Source organism: Eptatretus burgeri, chromosome 3 (assembly GCF_056783735.1).
Source record: "Eptatretus burgeri isolate ZD-2024b chromosome 3, Ebu_testis_v1, whole genome shotgun sequence".
Classification (NCBI taxonomy): domain Eukaryota; kingdom Metazoa; phylum Chordata; class Myxini; order Myxiniformes; family Myxinidae; genus Eptatretus; species Eptatretus burgeri.
The window spans coordinates 15,007,814-15,022,892 of record NC_140963.1 but is presented as its reverse complement, the minus strand read 5'-3'; the positions used below and the strand labels follow the sequence as shown (position 1 = coordinate 15,022,892).

Below are 15,079 nucleotides of genomic sequence, written 5' to 3'. Positions count from 1 at the left end.
TGGAACAGTTCACGTTTTGTATCCCATTGATGGGCTGGATCTGAAACAAAATATTTTGGCCTATTTTGACCTTTTGGCTTTTGTTCACCTCAAAATTAATAGGTGTTGAATGCATTGACCTGCAAGGTAAACCCTTTTCAAGTTTCACATTAATCGGATGAAAATTGAGGATTTTAGAAAATTTGGCCCAAATTGCACTTTTGGCCTATTTTGACCGTTTGGCCCATGTTCGCCTCAAAATTAATAGGTGCTTGAATTCAGTGACCTGATATGCAAATGCTCTTCAAATTTCAAGTTAATTGGATGAAAATTGAGGATTTTTGGCATTTGGCCTATGTAAACCTTTTGGTCGATGTTAACCTTATGGATTAAAATTGAGGATTTTAGAAATTCGGCCGATGTTGACGTTTTGGCCTATGGTGACTTCAAAATTAATAGGTGGTTGAATTTAGAGACCTGATATGCAAATGATCTTTAAATTTCACATCGATCAGATGAAAATTGAGGATTTTAGAAAATTTGGCCCAAATTGGCCTTTTAGCCAATGTTGATCTTAATATTAACAGGTGGTTGAATTTAGCGACCTAATGTGCAAATGTTCTTCAAATTTTAAGTAAATCGGATGAAAATTGACAATTTTAGAAACAAATTAATCATTTGGCCGATGTTGGGTTGACCTTGTGGCCTATGTTGGCCTGTTGACCTCAAAAGTAATAGGTGGTTGAATTAACTGACGTGACATGCAAGTCCTGTTCAAATTTCAAGTGAATCGGATGAAATTTGGCTCAAATTGGCCTATTGGCCTATGTAGACCTTTTTGGTCGAATGAATTTTTTGAAGCTTCAATGCGGGACTGTCGTAGGGTCGGTGACATTAATCTCTGAAAATTTGAGGACGTTTGGTGGAGCAGTTTGTGCTTGAGGCGAGCAGACAGACAAACAAGCAAACGTACTGAGCCGAGCCGAGCCGAGCCGAAACATTACCTCGACATGTTTTGACTTATGAGTAACTTACAAGTAACGTGTGTGGACGTGTGTCAACGATCGCATAACGTGCCTACAACTTATGGCCAGCGTATGCGGAATGTGTGCGTGATGCGCTGGCATACGTCGAAAAATTTTCAGCATGCTTAAAATTTGTCGACGTACTCAGCATACTACGATGTATGCCAGCGTGCTTCAGCGTGCTCTTAACGTATACAAAACTTACCCATAACGTATTCGACGTATGTCAGCGTATTCGGCAAATTTTTCATACGTCGGCATACGCTGGCTAAAACGTCAAGGTGTGACAGCAGCTTCACACTTCGATGTCCAGTGCGGTTATGATTTGAATCGTCGAGCTGCAGCCTTTTAATAGGTTACGCCACGTGATCGTCGGCGATACGCTGCCGCGCTATGCATAAGTTAGACTATCGTTGGGCATAGGTTGTGAACGCCGACAACACGCTAAGCATTCGTTGGTATAAGTTATCTATATGTTATCGAAACGTTCTGTGTACGTTACTAATACGTTATGCATACGTCCAACTCGTTATGAATATGCCCAAAACTGGAAAAAAAACATCAATAGTTCAGCGTATGCCAGCGTTTTACATACATTTTGATACGTTGCCATACGCTGGCTAAAACGTCAAGGTGTGACAGCGGCTTTACATAAGCTTGTGAGATCTGACTTTCTGAAAGAAGCTGTGTGACCCGGAAGGACTGGGAATGGGCAGAGAGAAGAAAGCACAGGGGAAGCAATACTGGAAATTAGGAGGTCAAGGATTACAAAACCCACCTGCAGTGAGAGAGATCTGAAGCATTTTCATATATTTATACATGTACTCACATTATAATTGTACAAATTTTAGACTTGTACTCTAATTATAATTTTACATACTTTATACATGTACTCAATTTCTAATTCTTGAACTTTATAAACGTACTCACATTCTAATTGTACAAACTTTATAAATGTGCTCGCATTCTAATTGTACATACTTTATACACGTACTCACATTCTAATTGTACAAACTTTATACATGTACTCACATTCTAATTGAATGTTCTTTATACATGTACTCTAAATCTAATTGCACATAATTTATGCATATAATCACATTCTAATTGTACAAACTTTATAGATGTGCTCGCATTCTAATTGTACATACTTTATACACGTACTCACATTCTAATTGTACATACTTTATACATGTACTCACATTCTAATTGAATGTTCTTTATACATGTACTCTAAATCTAATTGCACATAATTTATGCATATAAACACATTCTAATTGTACATACTTTATAGACATACTCACATTCTAATTGTACATACTTTATAGATATGCTCACATAATTGTGCATACTTTATACACGGACTCCCATTCTAATTGTACAAACTTTAACGACGTACTTGCATTATAATTGTACCTACTTTCAACACGTACTCGCATTCTAATTGTACGTACTTGATGCACATAATCACATTATAATTGTCCAAACTTTAAACATGTGCTCACATTCTAATTATGCTTCATACATGTACTCAAATTCTAATTGGACAAACTTTCTGGACGTACTCGTATTAAAATTGTAACACTTTATACTACTGACATTATCGTTGTGCATACTTTATACACGTAATCACATAATAATTGAAAATACTTTATACATGTACTCAAATTCTAATTGTGCATCATTTATAGAGGTACTTTTAGACTCATTTCAATTGTGTACCTCAATAAAGTATTAGAATAAGAGAATGTGTACTATTGGCTAACACGAGGTATCAAATGTGGCATATGTCAGCACATTCTGTGCAGACAAACAGACAAATAAATAAACAAACAAACGGACCCATGTGCAATACCCTCTCCTTTGGTGATGGTTATGAGATTGTTTTGGAGTGAAAAATAAAGTTTTATTTTGTTTGTTTATTTTTAATTTTTTAACCGAGGAAGAGAAATGGGATAATATTGAGGGGTAGAAAGTACAAAATTTGGGGAAAAGGAATCAAAACGAGGAGCACAGCGTCAAAAAAGAAACAGAATTTTCATGATGGCTATCTGAGCAGTCGGTCTTGAACAATACAAAAACGAGTTCAACAATGTAGCAAACAAGGTGTGATTTAACATGGAATATATGCGATTTAACAAGGGACAAAAATATAACAGAAAACATGATTGATTCTGTGAGGAAAACCTATCTCTGATGAGATGGAAGTAGCAGCTGAAGATTCAGCCAACACGTGGAATGATACTCCAAATATAAGTCCAAAATATCAAAGTATCAATCTATTTGGATATATGACATTTGACCTCTTGCTGAGTCATGCCAATTACGTGACCTTAGGTTCCATTGTCTCAGAATGGGAACTGGTTGGTGGAGAAGGGTGCATTGTGGGGTGGTAAGATGGGAAGCCACAACAGCCCGAAGTGGCACGCTCTGCTATTTGTCTATTAGAATGGGTGAGGAATTGTCTGGTGCAATGTGAAGTTATCGTCAAAGTAGTAAAGAGGATTTTCAGAGAAGCAGAATGGTCACTGATGGAGACAAATAACAGGATTGGTCCTGGTATACTTTCCAGTGTCGGAGTCGGAAGAAATTGAAGCCAAAAGAACGTGCTTTTTGCATGTGTGGAGGGAATCTTATATCCAGTCATGTCACAGAAGTAATATAATACGTCTCTGGATTACTGAACATTCCACTTTCATTTCATTTAATGATGAATGACACAAGTGCATTCTTCAATTTCAGTTGAAGTGAACAGAATAAGACACTATGAGTACTGTATTTGTTTTCACCACAAATGGATGACTTTCCTCATCATTGTTACCATCTCCTTGCGATCTTTTCTGAAATTAAGTGCAAAGATTAAAGTGACTTGCTGACTTCAAGTGAATATGATATTCATGTTTCGGGGAAATCCGAAGCCTATCTTTAAAGTGTTTAGAAAACTTTAAATAGAGAGAATGTTTAATTTGGTTTGGTTTTTAAACCTCGTTTACAAACAAACTTCTTTATTGACAAATATTTACATTTATCAACTCGCATACACACACACACACAATAAATACTCAAATTGAGTCGTAATCAACAAAATGCCTTCAATAGGATTCGATTGCAAATGTACTTATCTCATCACCCCTCCACTCTATTAATTCCCCAATTTCTCCTTCTTTCTCCTGCCAATATCCCTCTGACCAAATTACCTTCCACACATGATGCACAGATTTACCAGGAAGTGATTATTATTTAATCTCAGTAACTTTGCACATTCTGAATCCATCATCCCATTTATCACAAAGCAAGGGGATCATTATTCGAGTAATTTAATCTTTCTAATTGCATTGCTTGACTTGGAAAATGTATCCTTCATCTGACATGACAAATATTGCTGAGATATCCGTTGTTTTCTATCACCATTGATTACATGCCGATTTTTGTTTATTATTCACTATATTGTAAGCATTTGTTGCAATTTGAAGACATTTTAGAATGTTCACATATTACAATTGATGATGATTACATCATTTTAAATATTTTTTTGTCTTCAAGGTCAGAGCTCGTGGAAGAGGTAGTCCTGTCTGAGTACAGTGAATGGATTAGGATGTACTCACATCCTGACGTGGCTCTTCAATTACTGGTCTTCAGTTGAGGCTCTGGGGTAACTTGTGGTGTGTTGGTGTCCGTATGCTCCATATTAATAGGAGCAGGAGGGGTATAGGAATTAAAGGAACATCGGGTAGTGGGCTGGGGGGGGAATGGGGGAATCTGTGACAGGTTTGATAATTTCAGATTTTTTTCTCAGTTTTATCAGTGTGCTCAGACATGTTATGTAAAACAGCTGGCACAGAGACTATTGGGGTTGGAAGGCCGTCATTAGGCAAATTTGGGCATTGCGAAGAAGGGGGGGGGGCACTCGGTATGATCGGTTTTTTTCCTTATATTTTTTTCAGTGGAGTCTCGATGTATTTCGTCCTCGTTTGCACGAGAGGGAGACGGAACGATTTTACTTTTATCGTTTTCTTAAGTTGTAGTATAATTTTCTTCTATAGTGTTTTGAGGGCAGATCTCAGGTATGGGCAGCGAGTCTGCATTCTCATGTTCGAGGGATTCGTACTGGTTGCTCGTCGTAGTCTGGTCAGACAGAAACATTTCTGATGTTTCTGACTCTGTAAATGCAACCTTTTCTTTACGAGGTGCAGATGAATTTTGAGGCGTTTTCCTCTTCCTCAATGAAGAAATGAGCATAAAACCATCCCAGATGTTAATTCTATCAGAGGGTTTCGAGTTTAATACTCAATTGTCTGAGGCAGTAACTGGGGTAGTTTCTATGACAGTGTTAGGAGGTAGAGGCAAAGCAGTATTGGCTGGAGAGGCTGTCTGCTTGGTTGGAGAAGGTGCAGATTGGGAACATAAACGTTTCAAATGACCGAAAGGTATAGTGCCGGGTCTGGTGAAAAGGGGATGGTGGGAGTCTTGACAGAAAGAAATGACATGCAGCGAACCAAAACGAAAAGAGGGGTGAAAGAGGTGAAAGCAGTGTGAAGAGGGATAGGAGTGTCACCAAACCCAAACAGAAGCAGGTCACAGCCTCAATGAATCTGTGAAGCTGCCATGAAGCCACACCCAATGCACCAATGTCTGGTCAGGGGGGGAGAGAGAGAGAGATATATATATATATATATATATATATATATATATATATATATATATATATATATATATATATATATATATATATATATATATATATATATATATATATATATATATATATATATATATATATATATAGATAGAGATAGATGTCACTGTTTCGCTTGGTTAGTTTCAATGAAAGTATTTTACCTCAATTTTGAAAGCAAAATGATAGGTTTTCATTGTTGTTAACACTTCAAAATCAATGTAAGTAATATTTTGTTCAAATTACATACGATATCACCCATCCTGAAATTCAAAATGGCCACCAAAAAGAATGTTATTTTTTTCAAAATTAAGATTCATTTAATTTTCAAAATTCATTTTCATTCAAAATTAAGAATTTAATATCGGCAGCCACTTCTCGTTTGGCACTTTGTTGTTTTAGATCTTTTACTGGTGGTTTGCGGACAACATTGGTACCCAGGTCGAAAAACCAGTTAAAACCAGTACACATTTTCAACTGGTCTCTATTGGTTCTAATTGGTCTTTAACTGGTCTCTATTGGTTTCAACTGGTATCAGTTAAATTCAGTCAGAATTCCAATTTTCCAGTTGAAAAAACCAGTAGCTCATATTTGTACCAGTTAAAGTCTTACTGGTTCCAGTTGATACCAGTTGCAATGTACTGGTCTCCCAGTTGATACCAGTTGCAATGTACTGGTCTCCCAGTTGATACCAGTTGCAATGTACTGGTCCCAGTTGATACCAGTTAGTTAAATACATGTATTTCAACTGGTAATATATCACTCTATTCCAATTTCCATATTAAAACCAGTAAGAAACCAACTGGCTTTACTGGTACCAGTTGGCTACTGGTTTTCAACTGGTACCAGTTGACCAGTATGCTACTGGTCTTTACTGGTTTTTTGACCTGGGTAACTTGTTGGGTATAGCATTTCTTGTGATATTGAATGTCAATAGCGTAAGCATCATTGGGGTCGATTGCTGTGTTTAATGTCACACATAACTCGTTATTGCCAGCCTTTCTTATTGCTTCATGGAGATTTTTGCCAGCTTCATCAGTTCAGACTTTAAACAAAGGGTAGGTTTTTGTTGATTTGCCATCACAAAAGAGACACACATCGCTGTTGTATGGTTTTGACTTTGATCTTGTGAAAGCACTAGCACTGGTGGTTGGATTGGAAGGATCCAAAGGAGTGTGGGAACTTCCCGATTTGGGATTTGCTTTATGAGACACGTGTTGCTCAAAACGTTCCTTGGCTCTTTTGCATTTGTCATGGTGACATGTGTTCTGATAACAACTTCTATGCCAAGATGCGGCAACTGCTTTAAGGCTGTCTGCTGTTGAATCGCGGAGCCGTCGGTCTATTTCTGGATATTCACCATCACCATACCCTGCGCGTTCTCTGATGAAGTCGACAACATTTTGGTGGGAAGTTGGTCTCTTAACAAGTTCTTCATCATTGTTTTGTTGACAGATAATGCAGAGACAAAAATTTGTTTCCTGCCTTGATGTCTTTGCACTAGGTGGTCCAAAAGCATCCATTTTCCATTAGCAACACAGTAACGATTGGGTTTACTCCAAGGTGGGTCGGCTCACTAGAGAATGAAGAAAAATAACAAAACTGCATTCATTAGATTCTTTTTACAGCCATTCTTTTTAACTTTTTGTAAAACCTTTTTGACAATCTAAGCACAAGTAAATACAAGTACTGCAACTTACCTTACTAACAGTAAGTCGTGGTCACTTTGCATAACATTATTTACAGTATAAACTTCTGTCCAATACCATGTGCATGTCGTACACTTCGCACCGGGTGGTTCAAAGCATCCACACAGTAATCTAAAGGTTTGCTCCAAGGTGAGTCAGTTCACATAACTATCCTCACTGAAAGAAAAAATAAAAACAAACAAAAAAAATCTTTATTTTTCCCCTCCACAATGCTCTCATTCAACTTTCACTTCCTTTTGCTGGTACTTTCTGTACTACATTCTTTTTTCCCCCTTTTCTCAATATCACCAAAATGAATCTTCATTGAATATAATTTTTTTTTAATGCTTCTTCGTTTTTACTTTAAAAGCATTAAAAAATATTTTTAATAGCTCCACTTTCATGGTTTCTGCATCAGTACTACACGTATTCTCCTTCGTCACTCAACTATTCTTCTTCACAGATATTATTTTTCAAAACTTCTTCTTTCGGCTGCTCCCGTTCGGGGTCGCCACAGCGGATCATCCGTATGATGCGCATAGTGATTTGGCACACGTTTTACGCCGGATGCCCTTCCTGACGCAACCCTGGTCGCCGCTTACGGCACAGGGATATGGTACACCTATTTTAACCAGGGTATACACCGGCCCAGTATACTGGTACTCATTTAGCCGACCTCAGAAGGATGACAGGCTGAGTCAACCCCCTGGTGTATTAATTCAGTGGCTCAACGGGGCTTGAACTCAGGACCTTTTGGATCCCAAGCTGCTGCCCTAACCACTGCGCCAACACCAGGCTTTTAAATTTTTTTTTTCAAAACTGTCTGTCAGTTAAGCGCTTTGTCCACCAACCCTCCTCCTGCACCGACACCACAACCTTTCTCCATGCCTTCAGACAAGAAAAACAATCTTACCTCCCATTGCATCCCATGATCTTTATCTCTGTTTTTTTTTCAATTTGGGAATTTGGAATCAACATCCCTCCACATCATGTTCCCTCTTTCCACTTCCCTCCACACCCCACCCTCTCAAAACTTTATGTCCCCCATTTATGCATCCCTCCTCATTTCAGACTGTCAGTTCTACCCCATCACCCCACCCACTCAAACATTTCCCCTCACCAAATCCCCTCAAAGCTTCCCCCTCACTGCCTCGACAAAGCCCTCCCCAAACCTGCACCCTTCCAATACCTCTTCCGCTATTCCTAACTGTTTGGACCTCAAACATCGGAGGTCTCCCTCCACTCCAACGTGACACATCTCTCAATTCAGGCTGCCGCCGATAAACTGGACGAAATCTGTTTAACAGAATCCTTCCTCCCACAGGACAGGAAAATGTGTTTATGGGCTCCCACAATGAAGCTGAGTTGTGTGCTCCTTTTATGTCCACCTATGGGCCTATCACTTTGCCATCGTAGACAGTTTGGTGGTCTCGCTGTTTTGCACTGCCTTCTTTGTGGTCTTGCACCCTCTGCTCTTTCCATGCTTTGTCCTCCATCCTTTTAACCAAGGAGGAGAAATGGAATAATATTGAGGGGTAGAAAGTACAATAGTTGGGGTAAAGGATGCAAAATGAGGAACACGGCATTAAAAGGGAAACAGAATTTTCATGGCAGCTCTCTGAGGAGTAGGCCTTAGGCAACACGAAAACAACTTCAACAATACAGCACAATCTATGATTTAACATGGAAAATTGAACAAAAACGCAAACAGCAACACAAGGATAAAAAATATAACAGAAAAACATGATGGATTTAGTTAGGAAAACTTAGCTCTGATGAGGTGGAAGCAGCAACTTAAGATTCAGCTGACACGTGGAATGATCCCCGAACTAAAGTCCAATATATTGAAATATCGATGTATGTGGATAGATCATGACCTCCAGCTGAGGAATGCAAATTATTCGACCTTAGATTCCATTGTTTCAGAATGGGGAATGGTTGGTGGAGGAAGGTAGGAAGAGGGTGGATGTGTGGTGGGGTGGTAAGGTGAGAATCCGCAGCAGGCCAAAGTAGTGAGCTCTGCTCCAATGCACTTCAAATGAAGCTCTTGTACAGCATTATGGGCTGAGATTGGTGAAGAAAGAACCTTTCTCAGGGGAATTCCACTGGGAGTAGAGAGTCCATAACACTTTGAGACAAACTGTGAGACATGGTCTGTTGTAAAGAGGTTGTGTCTGATCCATAAGGTGAAGGAGCTCGAGGAACTGCACATCTGTCAGAGGTTAATCAGAGAACTTACAAGCAGATATTTATAAAGCACTGGAGTGTGAGCATGCGACTTGTCTCAATCCGAAGACGTGCTTCAGGTGGTTCACCATGTGCATATTTTATCCAGATCTTAAGACAAGGATTTATCTGTTGGAACAGGTGAGGAATTGGCTGGTGCAATGTGAAGTTATCGTCAAAGTAGTGAAGAAGATTGTCAGAGAAGCAGAATGGTTACTGATGGAGACAAATAACAGGATTGGCCCCAGTATACTTTCCAATCAGTGTGAACAACAGAATAAGACACTATGAGTGCTGTATTTGTTTTCACCACAAATGGATGACTTTCCTCATCATTGTTACCATCTCCTTGCGATCTTTTCTGAAATTCGATGCAAAGATTAAATTAACTTGCTGACTTCAAGTGAATATCATATTCATGTTTCGGGGAAATCCGAAGCCAGTAACCTTCCACATATGATGCACAGATTTCCCAGAAAGTGATTATTATCTCATCTCAGTCACTTTGCACATTCTGTGTCCATCATCCCGTTTATCACAAAGCAAGGGGATCATTATTTGAGTAATTTAATCTTTCTAATTGCATTGCTTGACTTGGAAAATGTATCCTACATCTAACATGACAAATATTGCTGAGATATCCGTTGTTTTCTATCACCAATGATTACCTGCCTATTTTTGTTTATTATTCACTATATTGTAAGCATTTGTTGGCAATTTGAAGATGCATTTTAGAAGGTTCCCATATAACAATTGATGATGATTACATTATTTTAAAGATTTTTTTTGCATGCTAGGTCAAGGCTCATGAGAAGAACACCAAATGGATCAGGACACAACAGAACAAAAGGAACCATTGAGAGAGTGGGGACTCCAACAGCAGGGTAGAAGGACAATTAAGTGAAGAGAGACTTGGACAAATAATGGATGTGTGGAGGAATGAGGGGGAAGAGAGGATGCATGTGGTGGACAATTTCAATATAGAAGTAAACTCTCAAGAATAAATAAAACTAGAAATTTGGAAGGATGTGGGCTAACGGGTGTAGATGGGGGGAGTGGGGTGGGGGAAGGTTAACAGGTGCAGAAAAGATCATGGTTTTGGATGGGGGATGATCTGAGATGGTATAGTGAAGAGCTGTCTTGAACATGTGGAGGGCAGGATGAGATTGAAGAGAATTGTGGAAATTGGTTCCACATGTGGGTTAAAAGATATACAAATGAGTGGAGATGATCAGTGATTATAGATTTAGGGAGTTTCACCAGAAAGGGTTGTTGGTGGACAACATGCGCCCTGCAGACACCTGCACCTGGGGGGGGGGTGGAGGGGGGAGAGGGAAAGGGGACGAAGCATGGAAAGAGCAGAGGATGCAAGACCAGAAAGGAGGTGGAAGAAGGCAGAGAGAGAACACAGACCTGTCTGCAGGAAGACATTTATAGGCCCATAGATTAAGCTTCATCGTGGGTGGAAGATTCCAATAATCTTTAAAAGGGAACCCAAACACATTTTTTTTTCTTGAAAACCATTGAAAATCATCAGGGTGAAATTTGAATGGAAAAAAAATTTAAATTGTTTTTTGCCAATCACAATGTGCCGAAAAAGCCATAAAGCGTCGATTTTCTATTTTTGGCAGTGACGTCTCAACTTGAACCCATCTTGATCAATAAAGGCGTTGTGGGATTGCATGAATGTTTTAGCATTGGGGTTCAAGTACGGTGAAGGTTTAGGTGAAGTGTGTTGGGTAATGACGTGCGATTCAACCAGGAATGGGCCGCATAAGCAAATGATTCGCACCTGTTTGTTATGAGCGTTGGTGTGCTATGCATGGCATGTTTGCATGTGTGAAGGAAGGAGAGATCCATGTGTGGATAAGCAAAGCAAGATAGGTAAAGAATGGGAAGAAAACCCCGTCTAAAGCCCACAAAATGCATATTAACCCATAAACCCACTACGCAAAAGAGAAAAGCTACCAGGACCAAATATTAATGGCATAACTATCTCTGGAACCGCTACATGTTATTTACCATTGCCCTGGGGAATGACGGTTTTGCAGAACTATCAAACTACCCCTTTCCCTTTACCAGACTCATCCCAAGTCTCTAGGCCATTGTGTAAACATGTAGGTGTTGTCCCCTCTCAAACAATTGCCTACTGATCCCTGAGTGTGACATTTCAAAAGTTCCATACAAGTCCCAAAAATAAGGAAACCTAATGTGTTGCATAACTAAACTATCTGACTCACACGGACAACCTTACGCTACATTGCCAGAACATGAACTAAACACAAACAGGACTGCCCACTGGCAGTCCTTCATGATGTGGCAATGATGAGCAATGAGCTGTGGGGGGACATGGCAAGGAGCAGCAGGCAAGGCAAAGGCAGAAAAGGCAAGGCAAACAAGATAAGGCGAACCAGGCCAGTAGGTGATGCTAGCCGGCCTCATGCTGGTGGTCTCGTTCATCGTGGGGGCAGTAACGTGTTGGGGCAGATTAGGCAGCCTGCTTCAGCCCGAACCTAACCCTAACTATTCCACTAATTCCTGTAACTACCCTCTACTTCCTTTAGTCCCACCAACCTCGCTCGAACTTAACTCCTGTCCCTTTAAGCCATAATCTATCCCTCCCAGGTCCTTTAATCTCTCCAGATAACCTATTGGCCCACAGGAAATTAACTCACTCAAGGTGACAAACAAATGAGGTGGTTTGACACCACAACGCTCGTCAACGGAGTGACCCGATGGGGTGTGTGCAAACCCCTACACTAAAATGTGGGGCACAATGGATCCACCCAAAATGTAATTACCCTGCTTCGCTTATCCAGCGGCCGCAAACACTCAACAATGGTACCAAGGGCGAGCATCCCTACTTTAACCTCACATCACAAAAACTTATTTCTCCATTATTATTACACCCCCCCCCCAACAGTGGTTTTACAGAACCAATTTTTCGTTTGTCCCGTGCGTTGGTGCTTCAAATTTGGGCCCAGCCCTCAAATTTTCATTTGGTGCCATCACACGATTTCATGGCTATGCAGTGTTTCTCCACTTTCAGGTCTGCCTACCAGCAAAACTCGTACATGACACCACCGGTCACTGGGGCTGTTACTGAGCTACCAAAACATCTGAACTCCTGCTACTCGAATGCCAATGCAGCCGATGGTTCGTCTCCATAAAGGGGGGTGGTGGGGGGAACTGTTCCACAAACAATGCTTCTACCATTCACTCAATCTTTCCATCCTAAAAAATTTAGCCATGCACTTCATTCACACCACATCACTCTCTCAACAACTATTCCTCCATTCATTCCTCTGTTGTCAGGACAATGAGGAAGAAGACCTAAGGCGCTACTCCATATGGTCATTCCAATTCACAAAGTAATTAAACTCCTGTTGTCAATTTAATGAGTCACTAATCCCTCTAACTTTAACAATGTCATTGTTCTCCATCAATCTGCCTTTATAATGTCTCTCTCATGCCCTTCGACAATTAACATTCCCTCTGGGCCACATGGTTTTCCCATGGCCCAAGCTCCAGTCTTCATGCTGTCGCACACATGCCGTGACACCCAACACCATGTTGCGAAATGCATGCCATGCCTGACATGCCACTCATGCCGCAACCTTCCCGCAGTGCTTACTTATGGGGCTTTCTCGGAATGCATCTTGCATCCCGTGAGCCCCGATACGCTGCCGTGGTGGTCACGCCCACTCCGACCTTGCTCACAGCATGACCCCCACACCCCCTGCAGAACACATCCTGTGCACCGTCACGCTGACTTCCAAGCACGACCATATCCCTGCATGCCTAACTGTCCGATGCGCAAACAACCCTGGGTCCCCATGTGACCCCTATTCTGCAGTCTACGGTGCTCCCGCTAATCCACCAATTAGCTTGAGAACATCCCGGAAATTTTCCTAACTCCCAGCTCCTTTTCTCCTGGGAGAATTTCTAACCAGCCAATCTATCTACGCAAAGGACGGCGGGCATGCATGCTCCCACATGCAGTGCCCTTTACAACGCCCCTCCGGTCGACTAACCCCAAACTGGGCGCAAATCAATAACAACATGGGGAAGCCGTTTTTACTTAACAACTACACCATTTCGCAGAACTGTCACAATATGTCTGATGTTGTCTGTGGTGTACAAAGCCACCTTCATACCTGGCCACTTTATGACTTCCTCCACTCCAGTCGATGTGTTGCTATGTCAATGGGACCCTTTCCACGGCTCTCCCAGTGGAAGGTCGAGTGCACCAAAGCAGTTTCTTTGGCCCACTTATGTTCCTAATCAACATAAATGACCACTCCGATGCTCTGGAAAAACCTTTCTTCCTTTTTGCTGATATTCCACAATATGTCATGCAGTAAGTACCACCATCACACTGGCAGACAGACAGCAGCTGCTTCATTCACTCATCATCTGCAATTGATTATATGCAGGTCTAATAAATAGTCTCTGTCTCTCAGTCCTGGCACATATCAAAGAAGACTTTGATACCCTGTCATTGTGGAAGTATCATCCAACAAATGCACATATATTTCTCTGGTCAACCTTCGGAAGAGATTCAGTCTCTTGCATTTCTTGGCCTCACTATCAGCAATGACCTCCATTGGGGCAACCACTTTGTAAAGCTGTCCTACAAAGCCAGCCATAGACTGAACATGCTGTCATTCCAAGTCCTTCCTTGAAAAAATCAGACGTCTTCACAGCCTTCAAGGTATGTGTCTGTAGCAGAATGAAGTGCTGATCTCTCCTGATAGGTTGGCACCATTGGATCACATCTATCTCTTCTGGAATGTGTGGCAATTGTAAGGTCTCAATATTTTTGTCATGTCACTTAATGAGGCCAAATCACAAGACTTGCTGCTCTTACATCCCAGATAGTTTGGTAGCCTTTTGTGTTTTTTTTAACAACATCTCTGGTTTAGCTCTCTCAACTCTCTCAGCCCTCTGGCTCTCACCAACAACTCCAGGATGCATTCATTCTTTCAGTAACCCCCTCCTAATGAAATTTCCAAATCTAGACTTCCTGCAGATCTCAAGATTTTTTTTTGCCATTTTTTATCCTCGCCAAAGGAGAGGGTATTGCATTTGGATCCGTTTGCTTGTTTGTTTGTCTGTTTGTCCGCAAAGAACTTTCGTGTTTTTCTCCGCAACAGCTTGTTGGATTGAGACAAATTTTCACTATTTGTGTGACTACTCATGTCGAATGTTGTAATGATAATTATGATGTCATAGGTTATGTGGTGTGACAGCCATATTGGAAAAACTTTGGACCTCTATCTCTGAAACCATACCAAGGAAAAAATTGAAACTTGGCACATAGCAAGTACTCCTCATGGGGAATGAATTTGATTTTTATGAGGTCATAGGTGCCTTCATTATGACGTCATAATTGCATATGTAGAATGCCACATACAATCAGTTTGAAAATTTTGAGGGTCATCTATGGATCAAATGGTCCACAGAAAAAAAATTTCATTACATCA

At 40.7% G+C, this 15,079-nt stretch overlaps 1 protein-coding gene across 3 annotated transcripts in view; it reads left to right on the top strand.

Annotated features, from left to right (window-relative positions):
- The window catches only part of LOC147029436 (ETS translocation variant 1-like), a 231,928-nt gene that overhangs the window by 197,674 nt on the left and 19,175 nt on the right, over positions 1-15,079 (top strand). Inside the window, exon 1 of one of the 3 annotated variants that reach the window (XM_085872485.1) lies at positions 4,548-4,656. The exons of the other annotated variants lie outside the window; for them this stretch is intronic. The gene's annotated coding sequence lies outside the window, so the exon portion shown is untranslated. Of the gene's footprint in view, positions 1-4,547; positions 4,657-15,079 lie in introns of those variants that run through there. 3 annotated transcript variants of the gene reach the window in all.